Consider the following 18664-nt stretch of genomic DNA (forward strand, 5'->3'; position numbering starts at 1 on the left):
GATCTGGACTGGTAACATAAGGGTGAAAAATTTATGGCTCACTGGGCCCATGACTCCTTGAATGTGAAACATGTGCTGCAATCAGGCAGGCCAAGCAGTTAAAACACGTTTGGTATGGAGGGAGATGGTTAAAGTATAGATATGGGGAGGCCTGGCAGATTGATTACATCACGCTCCCACAAACTCGGCATGGTAAATGTTATGTGCTCACAATGGTAGAAGCAACTACCAGGTGGCTGGAAACATATACTGTGTCCTATGCCACTGCTTGGAACACGGTTCTGGGCCTTGAAAAACAAGTCCTGTGACGGCATGGGACCCCAGATAGAACTGAGTCAGATAATGGTACTCATTTTCGAAATAATCTTATAAACAGCTGGGCAAAAGAACATGTCATTGAGTGGATATATCATATCCCCTATCATGCCCCAGCTTTGGGGAAAATTGAGCGGTACATTGGGCTACTAAAGATCATGAAGAGAGCAATGGGAGGCGGAACTTTTAAGCATTGGGACACACATTTAGCAAAGGCCACCTGGTTAGTAAATACTAGAGGATCTGCCAACCAGGCTGGCCCTGCCCAGTCAAACATTCTACATACTGTAGATGGCAATAGAGTCCCAGTAGTGCACCCTAAAAACATGCTGGGGAAGAACGTCTGAGTTATTCTTACTTCAGGTAAAGGTAAGCCCATACGTGGAATTACCTTTGCCCAAGGACCCGGGTGCACTTGGTGGGTAATGCAGAAGGACGGGGAATTCCGATGTGTACCTCAAGGGGACTTAATGTTAGGCGAAAATAGCCAGTAAACTGTATTAATCACCACACCACCCTACCAATGCTTTGTTATGGCAAACATGAACTTGGATAAAGTTAGGACTGTTTTCAGCAACTGATGCCCAGCGACTGCCGCAGACTGTGAATACAGACAGCATCAGATGCGTCAGCCACCAGCTCCGACTGCAACAAAGACTGCATGCCATCCTCCTGCCAGGTCCAAGGACACTTCTGCCCTACTGACTGAGCAGTGCTCCTCCTGCCTGAAGGGACTATTATAACAGATGGAACCTGAAGCTATGGACCAAATGAACTCATGATACATCCTGCAATGATGGACCATGGACTGAGGGAATGACATCTGTATGCGTATGTCTTTGACCAAGGAAGAGGATAGTAATTAAAAAGAATGTATTAGAAATATGGAACAATGAGCATAACGTAAATGATATCGAATAATGGGGTAGATACTGTCCTGGTTGGGGCTGGACTAGAGTTCCCGTTGGTTTGGCAGCAGGAGGAGTGCTGCAGCACCCTGAGACCCCAGGGGCTCCCCAGGTCCCAGTGCCCTCACCTGTGTGCGGGGGCGGGGGGAGCACAGCTGGAGGGCTGGGCCCCGATTGGCCGATATCCCATGTCATGTGACACTGTGCTCACTATATAAAGGCAGGAGTGGGCAGAGAGGAGCTCTCACTTCCTGGAGTATTGCTGTGGTGGCTTTGTGTTTGGGATTGCCAGCCAGGAGCAGGTGGGTGTCGGTCGGTTGGTGGGTGGTGAGCAGCTGTATGGTACATTACCTGTTGATACTGCTGTCATCGTATTAGTCTGTTACTGTTATTAAACTGCTTTTATCTCAACCCACGAGTCTCCCTTTGCCCCTCTGATTCCTTCTCCATTCCCAAGTGGGGGGAAGGTGTGTGAGCGACTGCGTGGTGTTTAGCTGCTGAGTAGGCTCAAACCACGACACTCATAATGTTATGATGAATTAGATATGAATTAACTCAATTGAGTGCTAGGTAACTTAACAAAGACAAAGGGCTCCTTATTTTTCTAGCTTATAGATAATTCTCAATTTTAAGGCTTTTATTAATTAATGGATATAACTAAGTTCACTTGCACTGTTTGCAATTTGATATGCATGCTCTGTTGGTACTTTACATTTCATCTGAATATACTTATGTTCACCATCAACTTATAAAAGGAACAAATGTGCCAATCAAGGCAGCAAGACAATTTGTAGATAATGGTTTTGGTTATTTGGGTATTTGCCCTTAAGCCAAGTCTATAATTGTGGCCTGTAATCATGTGGACTTTTTCACTGCAATATTCTCAAATATGATTTACTGAAGGTTTGTTTCAATGTTTATAAGTAAATCGCAATTTTAATCCCATAAACATGTATGCCTTGCCTTTTGGGAAAAAAGTTTCTTCCATATCCTCTATTTGTTTGCTTCATTATTGAATAAATTTGGTTTACTCTATAATTTGTTGGAATATTTTTTGATGGCTAGTGTTTAAAGAAAAGAATAGCAGGGCAAGGTAAAAGTTTAGACATTAATATTGCCATTATTCATAGTTTCAACTCCTGTGTAAAGCATTCTGGAATTCTTGGGTTTTATACTAGTCATGTTCCAGGATTTATTATATTGGCAGGAATAGCTCTAGTTCTTTTAAGAAAGAACAAATAACAATTTTCCAGTTCTATGTCAACAAATTTCTTCATTGTTTGTCTTGTATTTTTCTGTAATCTTTCCAGTTCTCTCAGGGTTGAGATGATCAGGGAAGATAAATTCTTATTGTTGTTTTCTTTCATATTAACAAGACTTCTCCTATAAATAAGTTTCCAGTTGATTTGTTCCTAGTTCCCAGTCTGTGCCTAGACCATCTACTATATAAATCCTGATGTGAAAGAGAGGTTAGTGCACATATGGGTGCATATTATACAGTATATGATATAAAACAATACAAATGCCACTGTTAGGAGCTGACTTTTGTACGTTCATACACAGAAGCCAGGATAGCCCACAGTACCCAGGTGGCTGTAACACACGGGGAATGGACAAAACATGCATTTTTGGTTTGACAAGCATAGAGACTGGTATTAGGGAATGGGTAGTATGCCTTCGAGTTTAAAGGGAGTAAGAAAGGTGTAGAGTTGAGGAACATAGGAAAATAGAGAAAGTTAAATACTCCTGAGCATGTGTGTTATCTCTCATAAATCCTGGGGTCCTAGAGGCACTGAGCATGGCATTAACCAAAACTGTTTGTGATTATGGCAACATTTTCTGAGACATCTAGATAATCTGTTTTTTATAAAATGTTTTGCCAAACAGGAGTTTCTGTGTACAAATTTGATTAATCAGTTATTCAAGCAAATTTTATGTCAATTGCCAGGAGATAGGAATAAAGTGCTTGGCTCTGGGAAATTCATCTGGCCATATTTTATATTTGATGGAACTCCCAGGCAGATTGAACTGAACCTTTTCTGTTGCCAATAGCATCTCATGGAAGGACACCTGGATATGCTTTGACCTATAAAAAAAATGCTGAAATCAGCCCTGTAGTTGATGGAGGTTTATGTTTAGGTCTTAAGTTCTCTCCGTTCCATATGCAGTGTATGTTTGGGGGGAAGGAGTAGTGGGAGAACAGCTGATAAGAGTGATGTTTGGTGTTAGGTGTCCACTGCTGCATAAGCTTTAATTAAAATGATCAGAGCAGTGTGTCTTCCTTGTGCCAATTTTTACTTCACAGGAGTCCTAGTAAATGAAGGCAGCATTAACTGCTTCTTACTCTTTGAGTTTAACTATGAATCTCAGAAGTGTATCCATCTCTGTGCAGTAATGCTGCCAAGTTTCCAGCTGATCCTATCAAATACTACCTAAAATAAGATATTTGGAAAATCTGTCTTTTTTTCCTATAGACCCTAACATGAGCCTCAGCACTTTGCTTCAGTCTTTAATGATGAAGGTTTCAGGAATACAGATTTTTTTTTTTTGTATCTGCATATACCTCAAAATAGGAAAGCTCTCTCTTTTTTTTTTTCTTGCTGTTTTCAATGAAAATTGTGACTGAGAACTGTTTTGGGGTCTATAACAAAATTATATTTTTGTCTTCTCTTTGAATTCATCTCAGCAGTCCATTGACTCCTTGACATTACCAATGCTCCCTGGCTGGGGACTGAGTGCTGGCAGTTAAGTACAGACACTGTAAGCATAAGTGTGCCCCTTTGTAGCAGCAAAGAGCTCAGACGGAGAGGAAAAGAGGGGAGAGAGTGGTGGGATGGCATGAGAAATGTGCTAGGGTGAGTGGGTCTTCCTGGTATCTCAATTTGTCTATGGGCTTTAAAGTTTTGATGAGCAGCAGATTATATAGGGTTGTTTTGGTAAGGTGCATATTTCTCCTGGAAAAATGGATGACCTTTCACCAAACAGTGTGAAGCACAAGTAGAGTTATACCATTGCTCCTCATTGTCTAGGATAGATTTGCATAGTCTTAGTCATACAGAGGTGAGTAATTATGTGAGTAATGCCGATGACTTCTGCAAGTTTAGTCAGTGTGTGAGTAGGAGAATTATACTGTTGTCTGAATGTGATATCATGAGCAGCTGCTCACAGTTCTCCCTACCTTTCTACTGCAGCACACAGAATCTTAAAAACTGATTTACTGGAGTGATTTATCCTTCTCTTGTTTATTGTTTATGAGATCTTAAAGTTGAAGACTTAGTTTTTCATTAGAGATTTAACTGAAGTACAACCAACTTGTCTGGGGATATTATCCTGTAGCTTAAGTCATGTGAAATGTTTTATGTTTTGTTAGAAACACATCTCAGAGAGAATTTCCACTGAGTTACTATGTCCTGAATGATGTACTCATCAGTGAAGAATAAAGTGTCTAGCTTGGATAATCTTCAAGAAAAGTGATTCTTAGCATTCTTCATAATCTTGTTTTGTTGCCTTACCTAAATACATCCAAAATACTGCATTTGGTACACTTCCCTTTAGGAGTGAAGTTCATCTTGGAACCACGGATGATGTTTTTGGTTTATCAAGAGAGAACATACTACTAAGTAGTTCAGGAGTGTTTACTGTAACAGGATCATTACCTTGTTGATCAATATCATAGAGATGTAGATCTACATCTGGCATCTTTGATATAACTGGTTTCCTTTCTACTCAGCTGTTGATCTAATCTCAGCTTGAAACAACTTTGATTTCCTCAGTGAGCGTTTCTTTCCCAAGCAACACATCTGAGATTTCATGTAGTTGGCTGCAGATTCCCTCCCGTGTTTCATTTCTGGATGCTTAGCATAGTGTTTTCCTGGCTTTGCTTGATGCTATTTGGTTTGGGAATACATTGTAGGAGAGACTCTTCAAATTTCATTCTTTAGTCTGGTTTCTGGATTTAGCTTAGACCTTTAGTGTATTATAACACCAAACTACTCTCCTTTTTGATCTAGCATTACCCCTTCTGAATCCTGTTTCTGGTCCACGCTTGTATCAGTGGCCATAGCTACCTGTCTGATTAATATCTCTTTACTAGATGCTTACAGACAGCAGCTTATTCTGACAGCTACAGGCCCTTTCTACAAGAAAGCATATGCTTTTCCTATCCCTGAGTGTTCTTCCTATCTATGGAGGCACATCCTTTTTTTTTTTTTTTTTTGAAGTGCTGGCTGTTTCTTCTTCTGCAGTTAAATTCTCCTTTAGAGGGAGCTGCTGATTTTCATGCTGAGTTAAGCCTAAATCTTTAAGCAGATTTATCTTCAACAGAAAATATGAGCTAAAATAAGAGGGATTGATTTGCTCAAGGGCACCTGTGACTCATGAGCACAGCTGAAGTAGAAATTGAATCTCGGTTCTTCAGTGCCACCTTCTTTTACAGAAATGTACGTTCAGACATCCTGAATGGAATCAATTTATCCAATCTAAAGCATCTAAGAATTACGTGTTTAAAGCTCAGCTTGTTACTTGAAACTTTTTTAACAATCATTGCAGAGAATAGCTTCTGGAGTGGATGTCTTGTCTCACCCAAAGAAAGCTTTTTAGGGCAGGTCAATGACTTGCCATTGATAAGGAACATATTGTTTGTGCAGGAAGCTGCTGGTAAGTAGGCTAACTAAAGATGACTAACCTCTTGATCCCTGATGTTGATCAGAAGAATTCAATCCTAGGAGTGCAAAGCAGATGTCAGACATAAATGTTATTTTTGTGAGTAGGAGTTACTATATTAAAGTGAGAGAGTATTAATTGCTTCGTCCCTGATTTAAAATGTGAGACAAGAAACTATGTGTGATTATCTCACAGTAAAGAAAGGAACATGCAACCTGTATGCAATCTGTGCTCCTGAAGTAAAGAGGACTACATAGAATTGAGACAATATTGGGGAAATCAGGACTGGAGAGTAATTGCATTGAGAATCAAAAAGGTAACCTGGTCTTTATGTGATTGAACAAAGGGATGTAAAGAGACCATAGCAGTTAAACAGCAGGAATCTTATCCCTCAGAAGATAAAGCATGCTTACCAGTTCAGTGACAGTAACATGTGACTCCATTTTACCTTCATGATAAATGTAGAAATCATTTTACTTTGAGTTTTTAAATTTCATTTAGCACATTTAGTTGTGACACATCACCATGCACAATGAGAAGAATCCTCAAAGTTGCCACTTAGAAAAATGAATAAAACATACAATTATATTAATATTTATAACTGATAACACAAAGACGACCAGTAGCATCTAATTAATGCTCAATGGTATGAAAAAGTCTGTATGTTATCCCTGTTGGACAACAGACAATGAAGCTGGATTCTGAGCTGACTAATACAACATGCCTCAGATGTCATGTTGTTTACTACTGTCATGCTGTCTTATTACCTGCATGTGATATATACCCTTGGTGTATGGGTTTTCAGAAGGTCTGATCTTTTCCTAGACTATAGATGCCCTGATAGGTAGCTGTGGTATTTTGAGACAGATGTGTTGGAGCCAGTCAATCTATGCTAATATAATCTTTTGAGCATACTTGCTCAGTCAATGGTTTGTTACTTGTTTTAAATAATAATTTTTGTCCTTTAAGTGCTTTTTGAAGAGCTGTGACAGTCTATGAAAATCTGTATTTCATCTTAATTTGTAACCATTCTTTAAATACAAGTATTCAATGAAAACAAGCATTCTTTAAAAAAAATATTAACCATGTAAATTTTTGATTGTTCCGTGCAAATTTAAGGTCATTAGAAGAATAGAGAATTTGCATGATATAGGTAGCAAAACTAACCCAGATACTGATGTTTTATACTAAAGTTATTGAATTTATCCAGTTGTAAAATTGAGGTGGCAAACCTCTTTAAAATGCTGTGATCAGTAAACTGCTTTATCTGACTCTGTAACTGTAATTTAAAGAGATAAAGACATCAGAAGAGACAGTATAAATTACAACCAGTAGGCCCCTTACATTCTAAGAATGCCCACATGGCTAGGGTGTAAGGAAGTAAAGATGGGGCCACTATACATACTTAGAGAAAAGAAACTATAAGAATGTATAAATTAACTAACACCTTCTTTTGTATTAATTTGTCCTTTGTAAGTTTTTTTCCTGCTCCTTGGCATATAAGCTACTCTCACTCAACCTCCCACATTAATCATACGGCAGATCTGAGTAGGCTTAAGGGAATAATTTGAAATATGCTTATAAATATTCTTGAAAGTATTTTTTTGACCATTATGAAATAAAGCAGTAAGGATTCAATTTGACACAGACATAGGGATCTGAATACATCTGTTTTTATATTTTATACTTCATTTAGTTAAACCCTTATTTCAAATATGGGCAAATTATTAGGATCTTTCTTGGTAGGAAAGCATGAGTTAGCATGTATTTTATGTTCTATTTATCTTTCTGTATTCTGATCTGCTCATCAAAGTGTGGGGTGTGGAGTAACTTGCTGAAGTGCCAGAAATTTCTGCCTTTGGAAGGTCTGATGCCCCTTATATGATTGCTCTTCTGAAGACATAATGTGTTTCAGTGGAGAGTAGCTGAGTGGAAATCATGAATCTGGAGTTCTTTCATAACTCTGCCACTCTCCAACACTGTCATCTTGACCATATTATCCTGAAATAAGAAATTTTACATAATGAAGTAGAATTGAGATATTTGTATTTGATATAGTGTTGTAAATGCCTAGATTTTATACTCGTTTTTCTACCATTTCTACCCTATCTTTAGATAGAAAGCAGAGCTCTGCTTCTTCACATCATTAAGTCTTAGCAGTGTTCAAAGAAATGTGGTACTGCTTAGGTACATCTGGAGCCTTCTGCTTAGGGGACCATATCCAGAACAGACAATATCCTGGTGGTTATACTAAGTTCAAAGCAGAAGGATTATTTTTCTCCGTCTTGAAATGGGAGAAAATGAAAATTTAGTTAGTATGGAATATTCAGCTAAAAACATAGGTATGGCAAGGCCAGGGAAGGTTTTAAGGGCTGTTTCAACACTTGAATCCTTTTAGTGTAGCCCTAAATTTTTCTGTAGCCTAAGTTTTTTTTTGTTTTATGTATGACCTCTATCCAAATGTACTGAATTTCAAATTAGACTTTCAAGTCTCTGTATAATGTAGGCAAAAACTGATTCTTTGTGGAGCTCTATTTATTTTAATTGAGTTATAGGGTTCTACATAGATTTTCATCTGGTATTTTTCTGTATGTTTTTCCTCACTTGTGTTTTTATAACCTGATTTTATTCATCTCAATTCTCTGTAAATTCAAAACGAATTATTGTGGGAAGTTTGTTAAACTGACAAGAAAGTACATTTCTTTATATATGGATTTTACCTTCTGTCTACCAAAGTACTGCCTTGAGAAACTGAATAGCATGTTCTGAAATATCACTTCCTCAGTAGCATCATGCCCAGAAGTGTCATCCTACACAGGCACTGCAATTGGGTGCAACATTAAGTGCAGCAGGCACAAAAGGAAAAGGAGGCACTTCTATATAACTGTGTGCAGAAAGAGGTCATTTCATTACTGCTAGTTTGGGTAAGTAAAAAGGGAAAGATGTAGGAAAGGAATCCAAGAATAATGGATTTCACAGCATTCAAACTGTACCCCATGAAAGCTCTATCACTTCCAGAAGGAGGTATATATTTTATGCCTGTCCCTCATTGCTTTTTCAGGTGGGTACCCTAAAGGACAGAACTATTTTCTAGAGTCAGGAAGCCTCCTGTGTATCATTTCATGGTGTGTTACAGTGACACTATGTTCTTATTGCTTCCACAGCCCATGCAGTTCCATGGGGCATACGCATTCTACTTTTTTATTGCCTCACATTATAAGCTATGCTTCAGCTAGCTTCCCCATATCTTTGCTTCTGTACTTTAAAATTGAACTGCTTGCGAAAAGCAGAGCATGATTATAAGACTTAAAGAACATAAGAACATCCATATTCTGTTAGACAACAGGTCCATCAAGCCCACTAATTTGTCTCAAGATGCTGCCAGCAGCTGATGCTTAGCAAAAGAGTATAAGAAATGGTGAGGTAGCTGCTTTGGTCTCCCTGCCTCATTTCATTCCATTATGACATTTAGATTCAAATATTAATTGTAACAGTCCTTCATATTTACATGTGTAATAAATCATAGACATTAATGCTAAAAGAAATCTGGCATGATACCAAGGGTTTCTATTAATAATTTGTAGTGACAGCAAATTAAGGATAGAAAATTGTTTCCAGATCTTCAATTTGAATGTCTTACACTGCATTTTCAGGCTTTAATATTTTTTACTAGGTATTGTATCACAGATGTCATGGGTTCTCTAATACACAAAACAAATACAATTTTCTTATTTGATTTTTTTTTTTTAAAGAAGCTGTGAAGCCTGCATTACCCTTTCATGTGTTCTGTGAAGAATTCCTTTATGGAAAATACATTGGAAACAGTATACCAAGGTTACTTACAAGGTACAAATCAGGAATAACAAACACATGTAGACAGGTTTAAATTCTATTTGAAAGTTAATTAAAATAATACAAAGAGTTCCTGGATTTCAGTGGGTTAAAATCACTTCTTTTGGGTGTCTATGTCTTTGATGCCTCTTTCTAGATGGTGCTTTTACCAAGAAAGGTTGGACCATATAATCTTTGAAGGTCCCTTCCAGCCTGAATTCTATGATTCTGTGATTGATTTTGATATGGATTTGTTCATATAACTTAGTGTAAATACGTGTCTAAATTCTTTTGATGAGGGGATTTGATGTCTGTCAAATGAGAATGTTTAATATTGAACATGAACACAAGAAAAAAACATTTAAATGAACTGTTTCTTCTACTGTATTCTTTAGATCATTTGAAAGTTAAGATTTTTCCCTTTCTGCTTTTACATTTACTGCTAGATATTTATAACTGTCAATGACATTCAGTAGGTTTCATGAACAAAGAACACTGTAATGAGGCCTGAGATGATGTTAGTGCTGTTATTTTTTTCTCACTTTTTAATATAATGGAGACAATAAAATCTTAATCACTGACAATCACTAGTAAACTATCATCACAGCTTGGTCCCATGGGGATGTTTTACTCATACCTTGCATAACATATATGCATTAAAAGCTTTTAAAAACTTATTACTTGTCATCAATTTTAATAAAAACACCTCATGTCTGTTATTTTAGTTTTAATTAAAAGAAAATTTCATTTTTTGTGTGTGTGAATGGAAATTAAGAATTAAATTTTTCGGCACATACATTATCAAGGGGGATTAACTCAATGATTTATTCATTGTTTTTTTCTAAGTGTTTAATTAAAATTCTTATTCTTCCTAGAGAGGACTGAAAATTATTAGGGTAGGCAGAAGCAGCAGAACTTTAAGTTTCAGGAACTGAGGAATGCACAGATCTGTGGTATAATGGCTTTGTAATTATTACACTATATTTTTCAGTATATAACTGAGGGCCATTTCTATTCCTTTTATTTCTTGTATGCAACAAATGGTTTTGTCAGCAAAGTGGAACCCATATTGGTTCTCCAAGATAGACATTAAAATCTGTGCCTCTTATCTTACACAGACTCCACCATCTCTCCCCATCACTCATCTTTTTGTCCTGTCGTCTGTTAGAATAATATACATGTCACATGGACTTAGTTAAATTTCTGTGAGATGAGGTGTTTCCATTTAATTCAATTATGTTAATCAAGTACATGAATATGACATTGTAGCAGCCTTTATTGTTATCTTAGGTTATATTAGGGTTATTGAATAGTTTAAAATTCTTGTCCCAACATTTGAGGACCATAAGCATTCAGGCAAAAACATGGCTGCTCAATAAAATTAAATGAAGTAAAAGGTAGACTGAAAATAACTGAAAAAGACTGTTTAAGTGATTTAAAAAAATCACATAAGTACAAGATGTACACCATCTTTAATTTACAACTGTTTTCAGTTTATCTTTCTTACAGGAGGTGTGTCTGTTGGATCTGGTTAAAATGCTTTATTTCAAGACCTTATTCAAGTTATACAGGATGATTTACCTTTCTAAACATTTATTGAGACATAAATACCATAATAGTCACAATTTAACCTCAGTCACTTATAATGATTTTTTTCCTAATGTTTTCCTGCTATGCTATTATTCTATAAAAAATGTTAGATATAAATCTATACAAAATGGGCATGTATTATCAATATATTAGTAAAATCACAAAATACTTTCTGGTATGCTTCTAGATAATGTATCTATCAAGATAACTTAAAGGAATAATACTTCTGTTGTCCCTCTTTTTTCAACAGAGATACTAGGCCAGTGTGTACATTTTAGTCATGAATGCAGGGATGAGTACATGCTGTCTGTGAAAAGGGTGAGAATTGTTGATGACAATGACAACCCTAGAAGTCTGCACAGGAATTAGAACATCTTTTTATCTGTGATAACTAACGAAGTATTGGCACATGAAGTTGTTTCATTTCTACATTTATTATGTAGATTAATCAATAATCTGGGCAACCAGTTTCAAAATCAATCTTAAATGTATGCAGCCCAGCCTCCCCTTTGTTAATCAAGCTGATATGGTTAATTGTAATATTAATGAGAACAAATAAGGGACCTTAGAAATGTTTCAGCCTTTGAGGACTGTGAAATCATAACACCAGTGAAGGACCTCAATTTAGAGACATTGCATAACAAATATAACATAACATAGGTTACGAATCCTATTAGTTTTGTATATACTCAGATGTTTTTGTTGACTTGTGTGAAACTAGTTAAGTTCCAGATCAGGACCAAACTTCTTGTCTTTCAAAAGAGCAAATTAAGCTATGATTGCATAGCCTAATCATTTTTTTTTCCTAATCCTATTTATGCCTAATGTCTTTAGATAATATTAGTTTATTTTCTTGATAACCTTTATGAAGTTTTGCTGAGCTATATGCTCTTTTGATACTGTGATTTTTGACCTTACTATTAATGTCAGGTTTTAGTTTCTCAGTTTTCTTGTCTCACTTCTACTAAAAATCTTAAATACTTTATGTTTGTTCATCTAAACCCCATAAATTTACAATTTCCACTTTAAAAGTTACAAATAGATTGAAACTGAGCTTAGCTAATAAAAAAAAATCCCGTTACTTTTGTATTTGGAACTGTAAAACTGATGATTTATTCATCAGAATTATTTTGTTCATTATAATTCTTAAGATTTCATTTTAAAACTTTCCTAGATGTTTCCATCTGTATTTTTGCCAAGCCCTCATTCTTAGCCATGTCTCATGTATCGAGGCGTGTATTTTACTGACCTACCTTCAGTCATGTAATACCTACCTGTGGTCTATTATAAGACTGAGTGGGGCTGCACTCTCAAGGTTGGAGTTCTCTCACCTCGCAGTACAATGAACTATTGACAAATTAAGACATTTCATGTAAGGTCTTGTTCCTTTTATGATGAGTCAAAAACAAAGGTCTTTCAGAGTGTGATTCAGCTTCCTTAATCTTGTCTACACCCCATCTTTCTCTTACACTAATCCACAGAAAGATAAAAAAGGCTTATGGGTTTATAATACAGCAATATTTTAGGTTCATTAGAGACTTTTTGGTTATTTGCTCTCTATCACGTCTTAAAATCTCTAGGCCATTAGTAGGAAAATCATGTGAAACATCAGTGAAGAATTAATATCTAGACCTGTCCTACAACATATTTCATGCTTTTTAATGCTTTTTTTTAGCATATATGAGGTTTGAGTCTCAATTCTCATGTAAAATCAAAATTCCATTGAATTTAATGGGAAAATATGATTAAGATTAGTTATTAATATCACTTGGTGGGTACCACTTCTTTCCTGACACTTCCTAAAATAAACCTCTTTCACTTGTTTCAGGAGCTAATTATCTGGACTGAAAGTTTTCAGGTTGGATATCTGCCTCAGTTCTGTTGTTAGGCTTGTTTATTTATAGAAACTTTCACTCAAAACAATTCTTCTCTTTCTGAGAAATGGCAAAGCAAAGTGTATTGGTAGAAAATATGCTGGTTTCTTTAAAAAATTTTAGGGCCTCCAAGCAAGAGGGAATTCATAAATGATGGGCAGGTGATTTTTTTGAATTCAGAAATATGAATCTTGTCTTTAAAGCTGGTCAAATATTTGGTCAAATTACTTAAATTTCAAAACATACTTTCCACAGCTTTTAAGACTCAGTTAAGATGCCTTCCACTCAACTACCAGGATACTCCTCAAAGTCTTAGCTGGACTACTGCATACTGTGCTGTGTATGTGCTGCTCAGGACACTTTAATGCAGAGCAGATACATTTATTAAGTCATCTTTTGCCTGTGTTTCAGTGGAAAAACTGAAAAGGAAGATTTCTACTACAGTCTTCCCTCTTGCACAAGGATTGTAGGGAGTAGATGGGGACAAAGAGTTGGGAACACTGGCAAAACCACTAAAGGAAAGTGATTATGTTTTGGACTTAATTGAAAGCTCAGTCTGCTTAGATAGTGTTATTAATGAGATAAGGTCATTGCAAGTCAGTGGGAAAAGCTTAGGTATAATCCACAATGTTATACAGAATAAGATCTGAATTAGCAGTGTTCTCAATATTGGATGTTAATGATGCTCTGTCTGAAGGACATATTTAATAGTTGGCACTTTTAAATCCATGTAGCAAGCAAGGTTTAGGAGTCAGATGCTTTCTTTCTTTGCTCTTTTATTTCCATACCTATGTACTGAAGTGTCTGTACAGGAAAACTGAACAATTATTTGGAATAGAAAATAAAAATGTAAAAGAGTTCTTTGCAATGGACTTTTATTGAAGGACTACAGCTTGGTGATTTTCTGTCTTCTATGTGATGTCATTGTATATGGTGTAGCTGGTAAAAAAGTGGGTGACCTAATTTTGAGATTGATTTGTTGGTCATAGCAACTGTCAGGAGCAGATTTTTGGCTGCCACTAGTAGGACTTGTTGATGGGTTGCTGTTATCTCATAACATCCTTCAAGAATACAAGCCTGATATGTGAGATGTATGTGAATATGGGAGAACATCTTACAGCTGAGGCACACATAATCACTGAAGCCTAAGATATTTAAAATTAAGTGCATAGAGATAACTACTACTTAACCATCTTATAAATCTCATTCTCAACAGCAGATTAATATATATGATAATTTTATAATCTTTCATGGTATGGCTCTCAGTCTCTTTGTTTTAAAAATAAATCTTGAACACCTTTTTCTAACAAAAAATTCTGCATCCATAGTAGACCCTGGAGGAAACAATTCAATAGAAGAATACATATGTATCAGGAATTCATTGAATATTCTTGATTTCCCTTGGTTCCCTTAGATTTTCCGTCAAGCTTTAAACTCCTAGGACCAAATTAATCTCCAATGTATACTGAGTTCTCTGCAGTCAATGGAGTGATGTTGCAGGTGTGTTTGAAGCTCTGAACACATTAAGAAGTTTTTTGTATTTAGTCATAATAACTATATAGTTTATACTGAATTTCCGATGAAAGCTTTCTGTTTAGGTGTCTACAGAACAGTATTGTGTTTCACTTAAAAGCGAAATACAGTAAAGTAGAAAGTGATGAATGTATCTGATTGGATACTCATTACCATGGACAAGTGATTAGTTACATTTTTCACTCAGAAATGGCTTGTTTTTTAATAAACAACTATTTTTTGTGCCCCTGGTTCCCAAACTACCTGAAAATAATTAGTATCGCTGTGGAAAACTAGGAACAGGGGTACACTTCAGTTACAGATATACCCAGCTTTAAAGTATGTGATAACAGTACTAGAAGCAGTCTAGTATGGCAACATTAAACTCAGGATGTGCTGCAAATCTCTGGATCAATTCTCAGATGTAGATCTTAAATATCAGAAACTATTACTGCTAGGTTTGAGAGGTTTAAAGTTTATTATCATTCCACATGATGCTGGAGTCACAACAAATACCGCATAGTCAAATGCTTAGTGATTTCAGTCCACAACTACTTGTGAAAAGCTTGTATAAATTTCTATTTTGGTGGTTTTATTCCTAAGGCAAATGAATTCTTTGCTGCGAGCAATGTGCAACTCCAAATAATTCCCTCAGTGAAAGAACAGGGAAAAAAAAGATTATTAAAAATAAAACTTAATGAGAAAAGATGGATAATTCAAAACAGAGAGTCCCATTAGTTTGATATTTAGAAATCATAAGGGGTATTGTAGCATGATGGGAACAAAAGTTTTCTCCCCCAAGCGGCAAGTTCTCCTTTAGAAGCTTCTCCAGGTAACATTTATTTCTGTGAAAAAATTTGTCTGCTTTTTTGTGTATTTTTGGCAGGTTAATAATCTATATGAAACATTAGTTTTTACTGTAATTTTAATACAAGTTATAGCTACTAAAATTACCCCACAGAAGAGAATGAAATCCCCATCGTTAAAGATTTTTGACAAATCTGTACCTTGAAAAATCTGTTTCACTATACAGCTGGATGCTTATAGGGCTTCCTCCTTTTAGATAGGAACGGATATCAGTCTTGAGATAGATATATATATATATGTTTGTCAAATAAGGAAATAATGCTCCATTTTTTAATTAAAGGCCTATGGTGCAAGTATGCGATTTTAGACAATAAAACAAAATAAAAAAACCTGATGGGAGTATGAATTTATCTCCAAGAAGTCTAATTCCAGGGCACTGACACTGGGGTTAGGCTTTTAAAATATTCCCAACTTTCCAAGAAAATCAAAAAGTAACAAATAGCAGGCTGAAAAGATGAAATTGCACAGGGTACTTTGACACATAGGACAGCTGACAAGGCATCAGTCATTTCCATAACCTAGTTCTCCATAAAGGTGGCCACATTGAAGCTGCCTCACCTTTGCATGTATCTTTTGTCCAGACTAACTCCTGAAGTATGCCAGAGGATATTTCAGAAGAGTTTTACATGGCAAGGACCAAAACCACATCAGCGATTGGCCTGAAATTTTAACATTGCATAGAAGGAAACATTTGTATCTTGCTTAATTTTCTATATAATTGAAGTCTTGAAGCCACCTGTCTTGTAGCTAGACCTGCTGGAAATAACTCTGAAAGTGTTCTAGTCACCATAGTTCCCAGGAGAAAGAAGCGGATGGTTCTTTCAGAGAGCTTCACATAGTAACCACAACATGAAGAAAGTTTATGTCTGTAATCCCCTTAATCAGGAGCATGCATTTCCTGCTCAGTCCCAACAGAGAAAATATGTATTATGGATAAAAGAAAATGTAATATTTATTTTTTGCTAGGGTTATATAACCTTATATATATAACTTTGTGTAGATGACAACATATCTTAGTAATCAGACAATTAAGCACTGGAAAGGTTTTCAGGGAAAGGTTATGGATTCTCCATTTTTTGAGATACCTAAGAGTCTATCTCACATGCAGACTTCATATAAAAATCTAATCTGCATTTTGATTTTTTTTTTAGTGTAGAGATCATTTGCCTTAAACGGACCAACTGACTCTGCCTTTTTTTCTAAACACTCAGTGATTGCATATAACAGGCCATTGTCAGCTGCGTGACAGTAACATCCCCAGTTATATTGCCTGACTGGTTACAGTGGGAGCCAGTTTACCTCACCTAAATGCCTAAACTTGAACAGACCAGATGTCTCATTACAGCCTTCAGAAACAGCCACCTCTCTCTCCACAACTTATTTTAGAGGATTAATTTTAATCTTAAGAATCAGGCATTTAGAATGCTTAAATTAGATGAACTAGAGTCCCACAATTCCTTGTTTTCATTTTAGCATTATTTTAATGCAAATTTCAAGTTAAGATATTATGATTCATAAAAAAATAAAAATTGCAGAGCTCCACAGAACTTAGACCTGCTGTGCTTTTAGTCTCAAAATAACTTACATTTACTACATATCTTATTAAAACTGTGAAATTTGTGTAGGGCAGTAATGAAACTGTCATGCTAAGCATATAATGAGCTATTTTGCTTTGTTGCTAACTGCCTCTTTGTTTGTATTATATTTCATAAGTGTACCGTATCTTCATAAATATGATTGAATACAATAATAACTTTAAGGGAACTACAGCAACTGTTTTGTTTTGTGAAAGGTAATATTTTAGTGTCTTGCCATTTGTATTGGACTTGTGCTGAATATGAATATTTGTTAAATTAGTTTAAAGAAAAAAAAGAGGAATTATTTAAAGTAAAATATGGCATTAATTAAAAAGAAGCCTAGAACTGTGCTGAACTTTTGTTGCACATAAATGTAACCTGACTTTGAAATACAAAATTAAGCAAATTAACTAAAACCGTAACCTTATTTTCTAAAGGTGGGTAAACAGCCAGCATGTCATGGATTTCTTTAGAAACTAAACAGGCATTCACTGTTTGTAAAGACCTCTTCACCTGCAAAAAATCCATCAAGTGAGAATGTTGATATAGTTAAAGTACTTCAGACCTTGAAAATTGCATTCCTGAAACAAATAAGCTGATAAATTCTTGGGGTTTTGAACAGACATGGTAATGAGAGGCACAGTCTTAGAGATGGATGTTAGGTGAAAATCACACTAAGTCAGATAAATTCATTTCTGTAAAATTATCACACCTGTGTATCAATGAGGCCTAACTGTGAATTTGAAGATTTGGCTTGATGTAAGCATTTTTTAAAGGCTTGTCTGTGTTGTAAGCCTTTCTCAACACACCAGTCACTGCTTTTAGGAAATCCTTATTTGAACACCTTAATAGCATTATTTTCAATTTTTTTTTTTCCCAATTTCCAACTCCTTAAAAATTTTCTCATAGGAAAATAGTTACCTCCAAAATAAATTTAAGCCTACTAATAATAGATCTGTTTTTTATTAACTACCTTTAACAATCTTCCCAGAAAGATTAGAGGTTACAAAGCATTTTGTTAAATGAACAAGTAGTAGTGAAGTACTTAAAGAAGGCAAAAGTATGCTAAGTGCGTCGGTGTGAAGTACTGTTTCACTGGAAAAAAAATGAAATACCGGTAAAATGAAAAATCATTTCACATTGACTCAAGGGGGAAAAAAAAGATAAAAGGAAAGATTTAATCCATTTTTTTTATTTCCAAAAAGCCCAGAGATTTAGTGTAGGTGCTTCTTCTTGCGTCCTCTGACAGCTTTTGGTGTTTATCTTTGTTCCATTCATGATTCAGAGAAACTTGAATCAGATGTTGTTTCTTTTTCCTTGTTCTTATGGAGTGATGGAAGATGATTTTACTCTTTTCTGGTAGACTACAGCTTCATCCCCTACATACCTACACAGGTTTTGATGACTGTGCTCACTCACCTAGTGTCTCTGACTGCCTTGGATATTTGTTAGGGGTCTTCAGGGTCTGCCACCACAGAGAGGCCCCACTGCTCCTGGCTCCTACCCAGGCAGCTGCCAGCCCCCTCTG

Source organism: Tyto alba, unplaced genomic scaffold (genome assembly GCF_018691265.1).
Source record: "Tyto alba isolate M040663 unplaced genomic scaffold, T.alba_DEE_v4.0 Super-Scaffold_2, whole genome shotgun sequence".
In the NCBI taxonomy this organism is placed as follows: Eukaryota; Metazoa; Chordata; class Aves; order Strigiformes; family Tytonidae; genus Tyto; species Tyto alba.